General features: G+C 37.8%; 1 protein-coding gene across 1 annotated transcript in view; it reads left to right on the forward strand.

The window, feature by feature from the left end:
* The window catches only part of LOC136849777 (calcium-activated chloride channel regulator 1-like), an 80,101-nt gene that overhangs the window by 784 nt on the left and 59,819 nt on the right, over positions 1 to 19,498 (forward strand). The window lies entirely within an intron of this gene.

Raw genomic sequence — 19,498 nt, forward strand, 5'->3', positions numbered from 1 at the left:
CCTTTATTTCATTTAAATGTTTAGACTATATAATAATTCTTATGAAGCAATGAGTAGCCTACTTGCGTATGGTTAGTATGACCTGTGCGATATAACCCCGTAGGCCTATGTGTTTTGTAAGCAAATAAAGATTTCAAACTTCTTGTTGCCTGTTTATTATTGTTATTATTATTATTGTTATTATTATTATTATTATTATGAAGCACAAGAAGTCGCCAGTTAATATTGAGACTAAGGCCTATGTGTTATATAAGCAAATAAAAATTTCAAAATTCTTGTTGCCTATTTATTATTATTATTATTATTATTATTATTATTATTATTATTATTATTAAGCACAAGAAGCCGCCAATTGATAATGAGACTTTGTAGCATTTTGTCTAGACTCGTCATGGCAGTTCGAGAGCGCGAGAAAGCGCCGGGCCAGGCTGTAATTTCTTGAATTAGGATAAGCCGTCATTTTTTATGCCTCCAAGGTCAAGGAATTACAAGTCACAAGTGAGTACTTGGATAATTTATGCTAACCGATTCCTGTAGCTAGGGTAGATATCCAAGTGCGTTATTTTTGTAGATTTTCGTTTGCGTATTTATTTAGGATGTCATAGTTTGCAATGTCCGTGTTGTGTAGGCCTAGTTGTCATCTTTGTAACTTGCAGCAGTGCAGTAACAACAAATCGCGTATTATTTGTAAAAATTATGATTGTTATGACTATTATCGGATGCATGCTTTAATTCATTCTCTAAATAAATTCAACCATGAATTGAGTTCGCGAATAATTTACAGTATACTTCTAACTGGTATTAACGGCCTCTCACGTCAATAATGATTAATTTCTGTAGACTGGTATAGCAACTACGGCCACCGGCTCTGTTTGCATGTCAGTGACTGTAGCTGGTAGTGCCGGCTAGACCTCATTTTAGTTGTAGTCATTCTCTTAATCAGTTGATCGTTAAAAAGAAACTAATATTTGTGTACAAAAGCACATCGTTATGTTTCACTGTGGTAAGTCTAGGTAGATTGTTAATCCATGCACATATGGAGTTGCCTAATATCTCTGGATACATAGCCGAAGTATCCCGCAAAATGTAACCAAACATTCATAAGCAAACGTGTGTATATCTTTAGAATGATACGTTTAAATAACCAGAGATACGCGGGCAAAAGTAATGTATCCAAGGGGATAAATTCACTAAAGCGTTAGACCGATTATCCCGGGAGGGACATTCGGATACATTGGGCTACTAACGAAAGGTTATGGATAAATTGTTCTCCTATGATACATTCGGTCACATGAAGGATACACTGGCATTCTCGCAGATATTTCAAAAATTCATACATATATTCCGGTTAGAATAGGCTAAGAGGTACATTCATAATCAGTATCCAGTATTTGTACTATCTTCCATTCGATACACAGAAATTCAAGGATGCATGTGTGTGTGTGTGAAAATTATACACATAAGAGATTTTGCTTATGTCTGCAAGTATCTTAGATTCGGCTGGATATCATAAAAGATGTCTTATGATAGTTTTAATACTTATCTACAAAAGTATTCGCCAAAGCACTCTTTAGGATACTATTAAGCATTCCGAGAGGGGCATAAAATGTGTCACGCATCTCAATCAAAGCATAAAACGACCGCCCAAATATCTCCCAAGAAAAACTAAGGCATCTCGATGGACACACAATACTTCGGTCTAATTTTCTACAGAAAACATTTGTATCCCCCAACTGATCCACACAAAATTCTTCACCTAGATCCGCCAAGTATTACATGGTCACATGTCAATGATTTCACCCAGGTATCTTCATCGGTGCTCTGTAAAGATAGGCCTATGTTGTGCGACACGCCTAAGCCTTTATAATGTCACACCCAAATCATATTCCGGCTGATGAAGGAATTTTTATCTCTCTCTCTCTCTCTCTCTCTCTCTCTCTCTCTCTCTCTCTCTCTCTCTCTCACACACACACACACACACACACACACAGGCTGCTGTGCTTTCGATGTTAAATAGCATTTCATAGGAGCTTATTGTCTTCATGTATTGATTTACTTAACTTCCTGTAGGTAAAAAAGCACTTCAGTAATGTTGCTTTTCCAGTTGTAGATATTTGCCAGATACTGAAAATATGTATTGGAGATTTTAAAAGCGGCTATAAGAAGCTAACTATTAGAAGAATACGTTATACGTAAACTGGGACTCTCTAGCAACCGCATTCATATACCCAAAACAAGGAAGCCATCATTTTTGAACCTATGACCAGTTGCCCTTACAAATACCTCCACGAAAATTCCCACGGGAATGGTAAGGAATAAGACAGAGGAGCATATGATGGAAAATTGCTTAATGAATGAACGACAGGCAGGGTTCGTACCAAATGTTTCCGATAATTTGAATGCATTCAGTGAGTGTGTAGCAGACCACCACAGAAAGTAAAAAGGCCCTGTTTAATAATAGCAGTTGATTTCCAGAAAAAGCATCTAACTCGCATCAGAGAAGGAATCAGGTACAAAATGGTGAAATTCAGACAGCTGTATTATAAAAGTAATGGAAGATAATATGTACTCTAGGGAGAAAACATGAGTACAGTAATTAGACGAAGATGAGATGGATTTTCAATTCCTTTTGTGATATTAACATTTAATTGTTAAAAAAAAATAACAGGATACCAAAGCAAGTTTGAAAATTCTGGCAATAATAACGCAAAATATTCAGTAAGTGGAAAGAACAACCACATTATTAAGAGCCAGAAAAAGCTTTCAGACCATACTGAAGTGATCGAAGGAACAAAGTCTACGAAATACTTAGTACTAAAAGTCAACGAATAAATTGCCTCAGTGAGAACAAGAAGGAATGTGTACCAAAGGTGAGAAACTTCTCAAATCTAGTGTAACGCATCAATACTAACAGCGTGTAACATTACTTAAGTAATCATTCTAAAAAAAAAAAAAAAAAAAAAAAAAAAGTTGGTGAGTGTCTCATTCTTGTATGCTGCGAGAGTTCTTAAATTCAGTGAAAAAGAACTTCTGAATCTTCAGAACATTGCCAACCGAATCAAGGCGAGGATAGACAAATTGTACACACCGAAATGTGAAAGGAGTCTAACGTAAAAAGATCGTTAAGAATATTTCTCAAATAAAACAAAGACAGCGTTGAAAAAAGTAGAATAGTATAATAACAGATACCCTAGAACTAATATGGATTTGAACTATTTTGTGGACGACCTACCAAAACGCAACTTATAGAGAGGAATTAGACAAAAGAAATAATTTTGTCCAACAATGTAAATAAAACAATATATAGCAAATAAAGAACATTTGGGGGGAATACCTGCCCTCCAGAAGCTGGATAAAAAAGACACGGGAAAAAAGGACGTACATAATTTGAACTCTGGAAGAGGCGCGGAAAATTACTGAAGAAGGTTAATTTAGGGAGAAGACAAAAATGTACAGGAGTCCATTCAGAGGGGCCCCAAAGACTAGTCTACGGAACGTCTACTGTTATATAACTATCAAATGCAGCGTTTAGTAAAACCCCCTCAAAGTTACGTTTTATTTACTTTTGTAAAACATAGAGTGGATTGAATGATTCTTTAACCCTTTTTTGGTGTCAAATTCTGACATTTCTTCCTGACAGTGCGCACATATCCTTCCTGTTGCCATCATCAATGTTTATCTGCCCTCGCTTTTTTTTCATCTCAGGGCGGGAACGGTGACCTTTGTTGACGGGACGACAGAACTCACATAATAAATTAATCATTTGTACCTTCGAAGCCCTTCCACGTATCCGTCGCCTGAGAAGAGCGAGGTTATTAAATTCCCAGATCTGTTTCAAGCCGGCTTGAAGTTACTGAAAGTCGAGGATCTTAGACCAATTTCTGGACATCTTGCATGCTGTAAGACTTCTGTATTATTATAACAGTTTAATAATTTATTTTATTTTGGCTTGCTTTTAGAGAAGGAAACATCAGATTTGGTAAAAGATACCTCGTGGAAAGAAACAGAGAGAGAGAGAGAGAGAGTCACTTGCGTTCCCAGTGGCTCCGTCATATAGGCCTATCCGCACAGAAATTTATGGTCTTCGGAAGCCTATAAGAGGTATTTCGGTTAAGGTTGAAATATATCACCTTTAATTGTCTACCTGTTAGCTCATACTGGTGATGGATTGAGGCTCTCCATCGTCTGATTTGTGAACTGGGAGCAATTTCTGTAAGGCGAATGGAGTTTTATCAAATGATATCAGTGGGGGAGTGTTAGATATATGCTCCCCTTAATCAAATATGCAAGTTGCAACACAAAACAGGGTCCCTTGCTGAGAGGGTATTTCAAACTCATGAATTTTGTATTTCTCTCTCTCTCTCTCTCTCTCTCTCTCTCTCCTCTCTCTCTCTCTCTCTCTCTCTCTCTCATCGAACTAAGGCCGCGAAGCATCAGTTCAGTTAAAGGATGGTCGTGTCAAAAGGATTATATACGATGTCATTGTCTGCTTTGAACAGGATATTGGCTGGAGCATAAGAAAAGGAGTAAGATTTTAAGTATTAATTTCCGAGACATGCATTTTAATTTTGGAAGTTGTAGTAATGTCACCGGCAGTCTGGTACAATTTTTAAGAGGAAGTACTGAAATCCACCATGGAATTCACTAAGAAAAATGTGGGCTTTAGACCTTACTCGATACCGGATTTAAAGAGAATGATTTATACATTAGTGTAAAATTGAAACATTGTCGCTAGCATCATACACCGCAGGAGTGCTGGCTGTAAGCCTGTCGCGAAATATACTTTTGCTGTAGGCCTATCGTGTAGAAGAGCAATGATAATTCTCTCTCTCTCTCTCTCTCTCTCTCTCTCTCTCTCTCTCTCTCTCTCTCTCTCTCTCTCTCTCTTACTTACCTACTATTATTCAGGGATTCTCTAAGATTGCACACGCATCTGGACAAGATGTAACATACATACATGCATACCTACATACATAAATACATACACACACTCATATAGATTACAGAAGCTTGTTAATCGGAATATATGGTTTTGTCGTGTAAATATTGTCTTATGGGCCTGTTTAATTTGACTGTTAGATTATAAGAAAGACGTGAATGTGTGTGTGTGTATATATGTATATATATATATATATATATATATATATATATATATATATATATATATATATATATAATATATATATATATATATAATACATATATATATATAATATGTATAATATATATATATAACTTTATATATATATATATATAATATATATATATATATATTATATATATATATATATATATATATATATATATATATATATAATATATATATATATATATATATATATATATATATATATATATATATATATATATATATATAAATCTAAACATTTCAACAACTCGAGCGGCGGTGTCTTCGTATCGCAAGCCGGCCACCGGCTGGCTTTTCCGTCCGCCATCTTTGCTGGACAATGTGATCGCGTACTCGCCGCCTCTGACCCGTATGTCGTGTGTCGAGTGAAGTCATAGACAGATTTGCCCCCCTCGTCAGGTTTACTTTCTTGCTGACGCGGTCACAGATTTCTTTATTATTTAAATCGTAGATTCGGGCTATTCATTTCTATTATTATTGTCTTCGGGCTTAACATGAAGTTGATTTATGGCTCATTTTTTTAGGAAGGTTGCGTGTAGCCGAGGTGTAACTTTAAGTCTTAGATTTGCGTGCGTGTTTTGCGGTTGACATTTTGTTCATTCCGTTCTTCCACTGAATTTTTAAACGCGCGATAAAAATGTTCTGTTAATCGTAAAGTAGGGAGTCGTTTGTATTAAAAATTACTTTTATAGTCTTCAATTCCCAAAATGGATAGTTGCCTGTTTACTGCTGCACATAGGTAGCTATGCGGTTTTGCAAGTTGTATGTTGTTATAACTGTAATTGTTCTAACTGCAAGAATTCGTGTGAAATAAGCCTGGAGGGCTTCTTCAGTTGAATACTTTGAGTGTAGAAGAGCCTGAGCAGAACGAAGAAAATTGAGCAAATGTGAAATTAGTAAATGAGGGTCAGTTTGAACAAGACTGATGTTGGAGGCGCAGGCTAGAAAGGCGATAACGAATTTCTCGGTTGAAACACTTTACCCTGCCCAGGAAGCAAATTCCTGAGATGTATGCTAGTATTGCACCAGCCCCGGTTTCTTTTGCCATGCCACTTGGGTAGGTCAGATTAGTACTTCGTGGGAAACATAATGAGATTATTTTCAAGAAAATTGTATAGTTGGTTTTTAAGATGTGGCGTCCCGCTTTTTTCAGGGAAACATCCCGGTAGGCTACTCGGTTACATCGCGGGAAAATGCGCCCAGGAATGGTATCTGCCCGTTACGATTTAAATTATGATTACCATTTTTTTTTTTTTTTTAACAGGGAAACTTCTTGTAGTAAATGAAGGGATTTGAAAGTCGTACATCGAAATCACTCAGTAAACAATACATATATTTAGTTGATAAGATGCTCCGTCAGTTTTTTCAATCCCTAAATGAAGTATAAAATCAGCGCAAATGTTATTCTCCTGTATTCGCGCTCCTAAAGATAATCGTAACTTTCTGTTGCTTTTCTATTTCAGTAAGACCAATTGAGCGTATTTTATTTTCATGTTTCCTGACTAGCCTTCTTTCTTTACCTCAATATTACACTTGCTATGACATGCCTCCAGGCGGTAAAATACGTTTGGCACTTGGAATCACTTTAGATAAGTTGTTTGCAGGATACGGCTCGGTGCCATCATTTCGCGGGAAAATACCTTTCGCCCGGCCATGTATATGTTATAGGCAGATAGCGAAACCAGGCATTTCACGGATCACGAACTGCCCGAAATTTCAGACAGATAGCGAAATGCAGTTGGGAGACATTTGATCTCCCGGGGGATAGTACTAAACACGGCGAAACAGCGTATGTGAGTCACTGTTTCGCCGTGTTTAGTACTAGTCCCTGGGGGGATCAAATGTCCCTAAGTGCGCTTCGCTATCTGCCTGAAATATCAGGCAGTTCGCGAAATGCTTGCTTTCACTATCAGCCTGTAACATATATGCAGTATATACAGTATATATAGAAGCTTCAGTATTTTCGTGATATCACGAAAAAAAAGATGTCCATTTTCTCTTAGAAGCCTAACTTTACACGAAACGTATGTAAGAGCTTCCTAGAATTGCCATAGCATGTTCGCTGCGAAATTCGTGGTCTCTTTATTTTAAAACTGGCCAGTTGAACAAAAGGTTTCCCTGAAATATTTAAGATCAAAGGCGAGAACGCTCTCTCTCTCTCTCTCTCTCTCTCTCTCTCTCTCTCTCTCTCTCTCTCTCTCTCTCTCAGAAGGTTTCCATGAAACATTTAAGAACAAAGGCGAAATCGTCTCTCTCTCTCTCTCTCTCTCTCTTTCTCTTCTCTCTCTCTCTCTCTCAGAAGGTTTCCATGATACAGTTAAGAACAAAAGCGAGAGCTCTCTCTCTCTCTCTCTCTCTCTCTGAAGGGTTCCATGAAACATTTAAGAACAAAAGCGAGAGCGCTCGCTCTCTCTCTCTCAGAAGGTTTCCATGATACATTTAAGAACAAAAGCGAGAGCGCTCTCTCTCTCTCTCTCTCTCTCTCTCTCAGACGGTTTCCACGAAACATTCATGAACAAAAGCTCTCTCTCTCTCGTCAAACTAATTAGATTAAGGGACTCAGCCGTCACGTCATGTGATCAGGTCATATCCTTTTTTATTTTAAATGTAAATTGCGGAAATTCCTCCAGTGACGTCATCAGATACCAGAGCAGCGATGCAAGATATTAATGTGTCTTGGTTCTGTGTGTTCCACTTGTGAGGCGGGATAGGTAGTTGGAGGAAAAATCTAAATAACTTTGTATGGTGATACCAGGACCCGCTAAGAGTCCTGAGTAATACGTTACGGGAGAGGATGGCGTCTGTGATCGTTATTTATTGCTAAGTTGATGTTGCCTACTGTCCCATTGTTAATAACGGTGTAATTGATTAAAGAGAGGCGAATGTAGGTGAAGAGTTTCGTTCGTTGATTCATGACTTTTTACATCGATTGTTCCTCTGTTCTCTATTGTGGTTAGGGACGGTTATTTTTTTCTGTTTTAACTTGTGTATTTCAACCCTGAACTACCCCACGCAACTCACTCTCACTCACTCTCTGGGGCCTAAAAGGAAAAATCAAGAGAGGTGTAATGAATGTCCCATTTTTATTAGAAGTCATTCAATCGTAAATGGAAGGGGATGTTAAAAGGTAGCCTACCCAATGCTCGGTCTACATCGGTGAGCACATACATATATATATTCTCCTTTTAAGCAGCGGTTCTCCTCCTCCTCCCCCATCCTCCAGTCCTCTGCGGCTGCGCGAGGGACCTTTTTCTTCCGAGAGGAACGCATTTCACGCAGGACGGAACATATTTCACATAACACTGAGCTTCTTGAGCGTGGCCAATAACGCGTCCTGTGAAATGAAAAAGGGGGAAACGAGTTCCAGACCACAGCAGCAGCAGCAGCAGCATGTAACATTATTGTCTTGCAAAAGCCACCAGGAATGTGTTCCCATACCGGAGCGAATGCAGCCGGGACAAAAGGCAACTCTTTTCCATAATGGAGGGAAAAGGGATAAAAGTCGGTTTTGTGATGTATTCCGTTTTCCCTTTTCGTCACATTCCTCATTCTCACGGAAGAGTGTGGCTTTTCCCGATCACCGGAATCTATTTAGCCTTTTAAAAAGGGAGGGAGGGGGGAGGTGTGTCAATTTCATTCTTCTTTCCCTCCATTTCCGCCTCTTGTGGCCTGTCCATATATGTTTTTTTGGCGGGAAAGCAATTCCATCACTGGGTCCCTTTCTCTTACCTACGCCGGGGGAAGAAGAAGAAGAAGAGGAGGACGAAGGAAAAGAAGAAGAGGAAGAAAGGACCAACCTGGAAGCCTTCCATTGTCCTTTTTTATCTTCACCGACACCCAAAAACCACATCGAAATGTGTCTCTTTTTGTTAAACGGTCCTGCGCTGTCCAGTGGAAGAAGGTCTTTTAACAAGTTCCCGGGCCATTGTTCGAGGGCTTTCGCATCGTTTGTCTTTTCGGTTAACCCAGAGCTAATGTGACGTTAAGTAGCCTAACGAATCTTCCCTGGGGTCACGTTATCTTCTATTTCTCGTTTTTACTTAGTGCTGCGAGAGTTATGACTGCCGGAGAACTATAAAACTAATGGTGAAAGTTATTTGTTTCAAGTCAGCACTGTAAATAGTCCATAAAATTGATGGGAGCTTTGGGTTATATTGAATTTTCAAGTGGCGTTATCACGCGGGTGATAAGTCAGAAATTAGTGGGAAAACCAATCTGGTCCAGATTAAAGTTGTGTTGTCAAAAGGATTTGAAAAACGGATGTCGATAGATACCTGTTATATTATTTATCGCTAGTGTTTTTCGGGTTCAGGTTATTGTTACTAACAACTGGCAACCAAAGTAATGTATATATATATATATATATATATATATATATATATATATATATATATATATATATATATATATATATATATATATATATATATATATATATGTGTGTGTAAGTATAATGTATATATATATATATATATATATATATATATATATATATATATATATATATATATATATATATACTGTATTTATATATTTGTGTGTGTGTATCACATCACCGCAGGTGAATAACTAAGAGGTTAAGATGTGGAGAGGAGGTGTTGAAGGTTCTGGCTTATTTCTAAGTCAGAGGCTTAGAAATGGCCAAACCGGCCAGGACCTTCTTCTATAGTCTTATTTTTTCACATGTGTGATAAACAAATCACGTGTTATAATCATTATATATATATATATATATATATATATATATATATATATATATATATATATATATATATATATATATGAGAGAGAGAGAGAGAGAGAGAGTTTATGTATGTAAAGTGAGATTTGCCACAGGGGCAAAAAACTGAATGTACTACAAGCCCCTAAATTTCTGTGTCAAAGCTGCCGTAAAAAATAATATCTACCCAACAGCATGAGGAGATCAGATTCCGATAATGGTCAAATCTATAAATTTTGTGGACGAGATGAGCAATAATTCCAAGACATCGTTTAAAAAATGTATGGCATAGTGTTATCAAGAAAAATTCTTAGGCCTTCGCCGGGATTTTTTTTTTTTTTTCTACCCTTGCCTTTAGGGTCATACTAAGCCTACCCATTCAGAAAAGGATCACTGCGCTACCTAAATCTTGGATGGCGTCTTATGTAGGCCTATCTCTCCGTGGGCTAACATGCTTTGAAGGCTATTGTAGTTTATAGCTTGTATTAGCATATTAATTCGCCTGATTTAGACGGTATCTTTTTTAATTTGTGGTTTCGTGTTTGTTATTATATTCGGCAACCATGCAAGGATGTGGAATTTCGGGCCGGTGACGTAATGGGAATTTTTTAAGAATAATAGGGGCTCGGGTCTAAATTAGAAGGGCAATGAATTATCTAGTGGGAAATGCGCCGTGGAATTTAAGAATGTTCAACCCCCTAGGGGGATAGTGCCGTCAGTGCACCTCATGCGATGCACTGTAGGCATTACTTAAGGTTCTTTGCAGCGTGCCATCGGCCCCTAGTTGTACCCCTTCCGTTCCTTTTACTGTACTTCCTTTCATATTCTCTTCCAACTTACTTTCCACCGTCTCCTAACAATTGATTCATAGTGCAACTTCGAGGTTTCCCTCCTGTTACACCTTTCAAACCTTTTACTGTCAATTTCCGTGTCAGCGCTGAATGACCTCATAGGTCCCAGTGCTTGGTCTTTGGCCTAAATTCTATATTCAATTCAACGATGATGTGAAAAGATTAATGATTGTACATAGCTTGTAATAATTAGCGCGGAGAATGAAATGGTTATTTAAACCTGGTAGTGTTCAAAATTACTAAACATTATTATATATGCTTGTACAGAGATTGTAATAATATGCACAGTGAATCGAACTGTTAGTCAGATCTGATAAGTGCTCGAAATCAGAAAGAACAATGCTTTTTATACTGAGATTGTAATAATTTGCACAACGAATGGAGTAGGAAATTAGATCTGATAGTTTTCAGAATGACTTTAACTACGAGAAGTGCAGAGAGAGAGAGAAATAACGCCAGGTGAAGAAAATTACATGCACAGGAAAGAAAAGAGAAATAAAAAAAAAGTGAAATAGAAGGGTAGATGAAATTGACGCCGGATGAATGAACGCTGTGGGAAAAGAAAGCGACGATAATGAAATTCGACAGCTTACCACGGGTCCCGGATGTTTTAATAAGTTTAACCGTTATTTGGGGTCACATAATTACTTCCCAGATGCAGATGAGTTTTCGATGATTATTTGTCCGGCGTATTCATTATATACCTGGTGTGTGTATACATATACATATATATATATATATATATATATATATATATATATATATATATATATATACTCTAGAGATTCACACTTCCTTTATTGCTTCCTACGTTTCGTGATTCATAATCACATCATCAGGGAATTCTATGGAAAATCAAATAAATTAATTAAAGTACTGAACGGCTAAAACTGAATTACATTGAAACATTAGTCATTAAAAATCTATAAAGGCTGTTCAAAATTACACACACAAGAGCACGCTTAAATGCATACACACAAAGCTAGAAAATCACGTTACGCACGGACACATATGGTTACACAAGAGCACATTAATAAAAATAGCAAAATCACAAAACCCTCCAAATAAATTACAAAAAAAAAAGAATTAAAAAATTGTCTAATTTGTGTGATATATACACATATACATATATACATATATATGTATGTATATATGTATCCTCTGTATGTATGTATATATGTATATATATTATATATATATATATATATATATATATATATATATATATATATATATATATATATATATATATATTCTTAATCTTATCATAAAGTGTTTACCTTTATTGACTGATTTATCAATTAATTCTCAATTTAATGAAGATTTTGCTTATCAAAAAACGATGAACATAAAATAAAATGAATTTTCAAATAAATAAGATTATCGAAGCTTGACACACAGTAGGACCGTGAATTGTGAACGAAAGTTTCAGAGCGCAGCGTTTGTAACTAGAATCTCCTCTAACAAGAGGTGGGGAAAAAGTTTGCTCTTTAAGTCAGTACAACGTTTTGTTAAAAAAAAAAAAAAATAAAACACCTCTTTAGTAAACTGGGGGTTATGAGATTTCCTTCTGTGCACTTTTTTTTTTTTTGCAAAACAAGGATAAATCAAAATATGCTGAAATACAGTTAAATATCCCTAAGCATTATATTCCCCAAATGACTGTTGTAAGTTTATTACAACCGATTCAGCTGTTGTTAAATGTTCCCTAATTAGCGTTATTTTTGTGGTCATTAATCTTCAGCATTACTGAAATTACCATCAACATTATTTTGTTACATGATGAATGCCAAGTATTTTTGGAAGTATTTTTTGTATATATAGTTGGACAAGAGGAAAATCTTAAAAAGACGCATTGATGATATTGTTGTGTGTGTGTGAGAGAGAGAGAGAGAGAGAGAGAGAGAGAGAGAAAGGAAGGGGGATATACATTATTATACCCCCGGACATCTATCATTGTAGGCGATATCCCGAACAATGAAGACCCGAGAAGAATTTATTCATGCTTCTTCTTCTTCTTTTATCGATCCCATCGGACGGACGGCCATCTTCTTAAGACTCATTGAAGCCTCTATTCATGGGAGAAGAAAGATTCTATAAAGGAGTATTTCTTTGGAGTCAATCTCAGTGAGAAAGGGAGAGAGAAAGAGAGAGAGAGATGACGGAAGGAGAAATTGAGCATCTGTCGGTTTATGCTTATTGCATTCATTTTCTGTACGTGTGTATCATACGTACATACATTTTGAAAATGTCATTCCTCTCGCACAGCTAATCTACTGAGTGAAATTTGATGCCAGAAGTCATCTATGATTTATCTGTGAAACTGTTATTCTTTGCATAATGTGAGGGTAAGAGTTAATTGTTAAAATATTTTTACCGTATTAATTTCTTTCCCCCCGCGGATGCTTTCTCAACTCAGCTGTTGCTGATTAATAAAAAAAAAATGGTATTTCTTGTAGAATCATTGAGGAAACGAGTCATCAATTTGGAGTTATTACTACGGTGATGATTTGGAGTAGAAGCAGTATTACAGTGAATCAAACAAGAGTAATAATATAATGAAGAAAAGTACAAGAACGAAATCCCTTCTTAAGTTTTAGCCAACGGGCACAATCATCCCACAACGGACGTGGGAAGAAGACAGACGCTACTGAGTGAACAGTACTCGGAGTTCATGTCTTGTTCATTCATTCACTCATTTATCCAATTAGCCATTCACTGACATGGCGTCGAATTAACTAAGCAAGTCCATCCTATATCGTCCAGTCACCTTAGGATTTTCTTTTTTTTTCCCGTATGGGGTTAGTCCCGTCAGTGCACCTCACGGGGTGCACTGTAGGCATTACTAAAGGTTCTTTGCAGCGTCCCTTCCGCCCCTAGCTGCAACTCCTTTAATTCCTTTTACTGTAATTCCATTCATATTCTCTTTATTCCATCTTGCTATCCACCCTCTCCTAACGATTTCATAGTGCAACTGCGAGGTTTTCCTCTTGTTACACCTTTGTAACCTTTTACTTTCAGTTTTCATTTCAGCGCTGAATGACCTCATAGGTCCCAGCGCTTGGCCTTTGGCCTAAACTCTACTGTATATTCCTTAGGATTTTCCTCGTCAGTTCTTATCTGTCTCTGCTTGTCTTGGACGATTGATTTTGAATTGATCGTACCCAGTTCTATTTGTTACAATCCTTCCCGAGCGCTTACAGTACACCGAGTTCGTGTCTCACCCATCCATTCATTTATCCAATTAGCCATTCGCTGACGTAGCTTCAAATTAGCTAAGCAAGTTCGTTTGACATCGTCCGGTCACCTGAAGATTTTTCCTCTTCTATCCTTATCTCTCTCTGCTCGTCTTAGGCAATTGGGTTTGAATTTATCGTCGCCAGCCCTTATCGACTTCAAACCTTTCTGAGAGCTTGCTTTGCTTGTTCTCTGCTTCGTTTCTTTGTACTGAAGAAACGCTGTGTTGAACCCGGGCGCTCCCGTGAAGGGCGTGGTTCGGTGTTTGGCCCAACTACGATATGACCCGGAAGAATAGAAGCGGTGGTATATATGCTCTTGGTGGCTGGTGGCGCGATCTGCTGGCCGCCGGGGTTTGGGGCAGACGAGCGTCCTCCTCCCCCGAGATAACAGGAGTACTTTAACGAGGGCTTTTGTTATGTATGTCGTAGTCATCGATGGCTTTTGTGGCGATGTTTATTATTATGTTTATGTTTACTCTCTCTCTCTCTCTCTCTCTCTGTGGGTACAGTGATCGTTTATGGGTTGCCATAAACCAATATGGAATAAAGTGTTTTATGCAGTGGTGGTTTTATATATATATATATATATATATATATATATATATATAATATATATATATGTGTGTGTGTGTGTGTGTGTGTCTGTGTGCATGTGTTTGTGTATTAATTTATTGGTTACTTTCACCACATATTTGTAAGAAAGAACTACAGCGATCTCTGAACTTCCGATTTCTTTACACTTCTTGGATGAGCTTGTCTCTACAACACTTTGTGTGTGTGTGTGTGTGTGTTTGTACGTGCGCGTGTGTCTGTATGTATGTAAGATGAGTTTGTTATTTACACACCCGCATTAGCGTCTAGCTGCTTCGTAACGCTCTAGCTCTCAACCTGCCAGTTCTATATCTGTAATGTTTGAATGATCCTAACTCAGAAGGAAGGCATCTATCTCTCCCCCTCTCTCTCCCTCAATCTCACTCACTCTCTCTCTATTGTGCCTGGGCCCCATCGCTCTTCTTTGGGCATGGAGCGATGCGATCGTCCCTTAGGCCTAAAGAAATAAAAATCCCTCATAACAAAGGGTCATGAGATTCTCGGCCGTCCTCCGACATCATGTTCCCCGAAATTGGTGTCATCTCTTTCTGTTCATGCTTAATGGGGCTATCAAAAGCGGGGTATGGGTGGGCATGATGGGCAGAAGTAGAAGAATGAGGTCTGGGGCAGGGCAGAGAATTTGAATGTGTGTCGTTGAGATGTGTTTGTTCGTTCGTTCGGTTTAGATAAAGCCAGCCTTATGCTGGAACGGGCTCTTGTTCCTTGGCAGGCTGTGTAAGTTAAGATGTGGGTGGCTCGTTGTTAGCAACATTTTTTTTATCTGTTCTTACACATAAGAGCCCGTGTTGGCACGAAGCCAGCTTGATCCAACAGGGAAGGTAATATTCGTGATTCTTCGAATTATCTTCAAAAGGGATTTCAACATTATAACTGTGTTAAGTGATTGTTATTAAGTCTCTTAAATCTCTTTTTTTTATTAGAAATTATTGATGCACTCATTATTATGGCAACCGCTTTCTTGTACTTATTTTTTTATGCTAAAAATTATTGTAAAAGTTAGTATTGTTCTTCTCTCAGAAAGAATGAGAATATAAAACTGTTAAAACCATAAGATAGCTACCAAGATCTCATTGGGCTCTTAAGGGCTAGAGACCACCCGCTACCAGGCAACCTCAGAGAGAGAGAGAGAGAGAGAGAGAGAGAGAGAGAGAGAGAGAGAGGGGCCCACACACGCATGATAGAGAGAGAGAATGTCCCGGGGCCAAGGATCTAGGGTCAATTTGGTCCCCCGATCGAAAAGATGTTCGTTTTATTGTGGACGTTATTAGTCATTCCCTTTGTGAATGAAATTGGATTGGATGATTTGTTGTGTTTTTTTTTTTTTTTTGAGAGAGAGAGAGAGAGAGAGAGAGAGAGAGAGAGAGAGAGAGAGAGAGAGAGATGCTTAAACAGATGTATAATTTGCGAAATCGTAGATTTTTTGCCCGGGGATATAGTGAAGATTGGATCTCTTCGCCAGTATTCATGATAATGTTGTCAGGATACTAATTCCCTGTAAGAGTATGTTTAGAGCGACAGACAGACAGATAGATAGGTAGACAGACAGACAGGCGGCAAGTAAAAGAGGGACCTCACGGGCTCCCATTTCTCTAAGGAATTACATACAAAAAATTAGTTATCCGAACCTTCGGATAGGGTTATGCGACCATCTTTGCCCCGCGACGATTGTAACTTCAAGACAAAAAAGTAGGTGATACCTCAACTGACGCGACGCCTTGAGCTTCTGAAGTCCCTGTGTATAATCTTTCGATTTTTTCTGGTACGTCATGTACATATTTCTCTCTCTTTCTCTCTCTCTCTCTATGTCGACTTGTGTGTGTGTGTCTGTGCACCTCGGAAGAATGGCATATATTAAAAATCGTTTTATGAAAAATAAATTATGTATATTTGTATGTATATATATAATGATGTATGCATTATATATATGTATAGTATATATATATATATATATATATATATATATATATATATATATATATATATATATATATATATATATATATATAATGCCTGTCAGGTAATACGCAATATATCCCATTGCTCATCTCTGACATACAAGAATGTTAAATATAACGGGAGATAGATTAGCAAATGTAAAGATTCTGCATAAGAATCTCTCTCTTTCTCTCTCTTTCATACACAGTAGCTACCCTGGATGACGATGATGAAGAGCTAGTAGTGTCTTAGCCTCAGGGCATTGTATCATTATCGCCCGACGGTGAATTTTTCGGAGGTCGGGCTTCTGGATGGCGTTTTATTGGGGGTGAGGAAGGGGGATGTTACTGTCGTCCCTTGGGTGGGGAAGAGTGGGGGAGGGGTGTTCTTTTGGATGCGGTCTGGCGGTTCTAGTAACAACGCAGGTTCCAGATGCTTGTTTTTTCTTTCTTTCTCTCTTTCTCCTCAGAACATCTTTCGACCGCAGATGAACCTTAACAGTCCCAAATAGATTTTGTGAACCTGTACGAAAGCTTGTCGTTTCATTTTATGAAGAATATTTTTTGTTAAAATAAATAGCATATGGTGGAAAAATACGAACTGGCAACTGTAGTGATATGATTAACAACAACATCAGCATAATCATCGATTGATTGCGTCCATTGTTACTGCGTATCGTGCGTGGCGTTCCGTTGCGTCGAAGCTGCCGTGCGAACGATAGATTGCGGGAAAGATGATCCCAGGAGTTTTGATAATTCGTTCATTCACATGTAATAGCTTCGCCTGATTTCTGCCCTTAGATGATCTCCTCGCCTTGGTATAGATTGCATCTTGTGGGAGTCGTGTTATTACGGCTATTTTATCTGAACGGGACGTTTTGAAGACAAGGGGGGGGTTGGGGGGGTGCTCCTGGTGTTGAATTTGAGTGTTTATTCTACAGATTAGCCAGTTGCGAAATTAAATACACAGTGGATATGACCCTTAGGCGTAGTATTCCTCTATCGTGTAGAGAAACTTATATATAAAATTGTCAGTCAGAATATGAAAGACTGTTGTTATGCTGCTCTCTCTCTCTCTCTCTCTCTCTCTCTCTCTCTCTCTCTCTCTCTCTCTCTCTCTCTCTCTCAAGGCAAATAATCAAATCAAGCGTTTTTTGCAGCGTTGCCCTGGCGGCTTTTTGCCCTTCTTTCGTCCCTTTGTTTTTTTATTTTCTCTTTTTTTTTCTTTGATTGTTCTCAGGTGGCGTGAAAGTGGTCTGTTGGTTTTGTTAAACTCTTCGTCCCGAAGGAGCGAGACGAGTCTTCTTCTTCTTCGTCTTCGTCTCCTACAGGCTGCTTCTCCTCCCAGAGGACTTTTCGTTGTTGGTTTTTTCTGTTTTTCTCTTGCCTTTGATCGACTGATTGACTTGTTTGTGGAACCTGGTGACGTAACGACCAAGGTCATTGACGCCAGGAGGTTTCCCAATGATGGTCTTTGCTGTATATATAGTTTTGTACGACATTTCTTGTATTTTCGGAACACAAGACTGCCCCTAGTTTCTTTCATTTCTTGCTTGTTAATAAATTCATCTCTCTCTCTCTCTCTCTCTCTCTCTCTCTCTCTCTCTCTCTCTCTCTACATATACACACACACATTCACATACATACACACACACACACACACACATATATATATATATATATATATATATATATATATATATATATATATATATATATATATATATATATATATATGCCGATGTGTGTGTATACACATGTATATAATGTATATATGATTTATGCGAAATAACTCTCTTGGTTTACGAGGAATTAAATAGACATAACCTGCTTAAGAGTTTGAAAGGGCTAAGGCTTCCAGAAAAAAAAAGTAGAAGTTACTTATAAAGAGCATTACTTTGTAAAATGGTCTGAGAAATTGATTAAATTTTTTTATTTTTGTAATTTCCGTTTTAGCATTTGCCTTTTTTTGTTCCTCTTTATCCAAAGATCTCTCTCTCTCTCTCTCTCTCTCTCTCTCTCTCTCTCTCTCTCTCTCTCTCTCTCTCTATTTCGCGTTAAAACCAGAGAGACGAGATACGCCTTGATCTCTCCTCCCCCCCTTTTTTTTTTAACCAGTTAATCTTCTTATCGACATCCGTATCTTCGGTCCCAGATACCAGAAGATGGGGAGGAGAAGGAAGACGCGAAGATTTATTCCTTCTTTACATTCGTTATCTTCCTTTTATCTTCCTGGGTTTCCTTTCTGAAAATTAAGGAAATGGAAATATGCCTTAAGCTTTTATTGCGTTAAATGGTCGGGTATTTTATGAATAAGTAATAAAAATATTAAGACGATCATTTATCTCCTGAATGTGACATGCATGCAGTTTTATCAACGAATAGAATTTTACAAGCATAGTTTGTTGTTTTCTAGCACCAGGTTTAATAGTACTTCGTTTTGTAGGAGTTTCATCTTGGCTGCAACTAAAATCTGGAATAGTTAACCCAGTACAGTTGTGGAATTTCCTGATCTCCAAATATTTAAGCCAGGAGCTAATTCATACCTGTTGTCTGCTGACATCTCCTGAATTTCATGCTTGTCAATTTTGGTATTTATTCCCTCATTTATTTATTTATCACCTTTCCTTATAACTTGTCTCACTCTGCAGGCTGATTTCCCTTTGGAGCCCTCTTGGGTTTATTGTCTGTTGACTCTTTCCATAAGGGTTTTCAGTTAGAGATATTAAAAATATGTTCTGTGTATTTCAATGTTCAGTTCGAACTTACCAGAATAACAAATTTTCGGTTTTTGGGAAAGAATCTCTGAAAGTATGCGTCCTCCTCCATTGCTCCGAAGACCAGAGTGCGCTGGGATGACAAAACGGAGAAGAAAGAGAAGAAGAATACAAAAGAGAAAGAGACGAGAACCCTAACCCACCGAGGGGCCGCAGTCAGCCCTCTTTCCAGACCTGACATCTGCATATGATAGATGGAAGAAGAAGAAGGTGAAC

This window comes from Macrobrachium rosenbergii, chromosome 21 (genome assembly GCF_040412425.1).
Source record: "Macrobrachium rosenbergii isolate ZJJX-2024 chromosome 21, ASM4041242v1, whole genome shotgun sequence".
NCBI lineage: Eukaryota > Metazoa > Arthropoda > Malacostraca > Decapoda > Palaemonidae > Macrobrachium > Macrobrachium rosenbergii.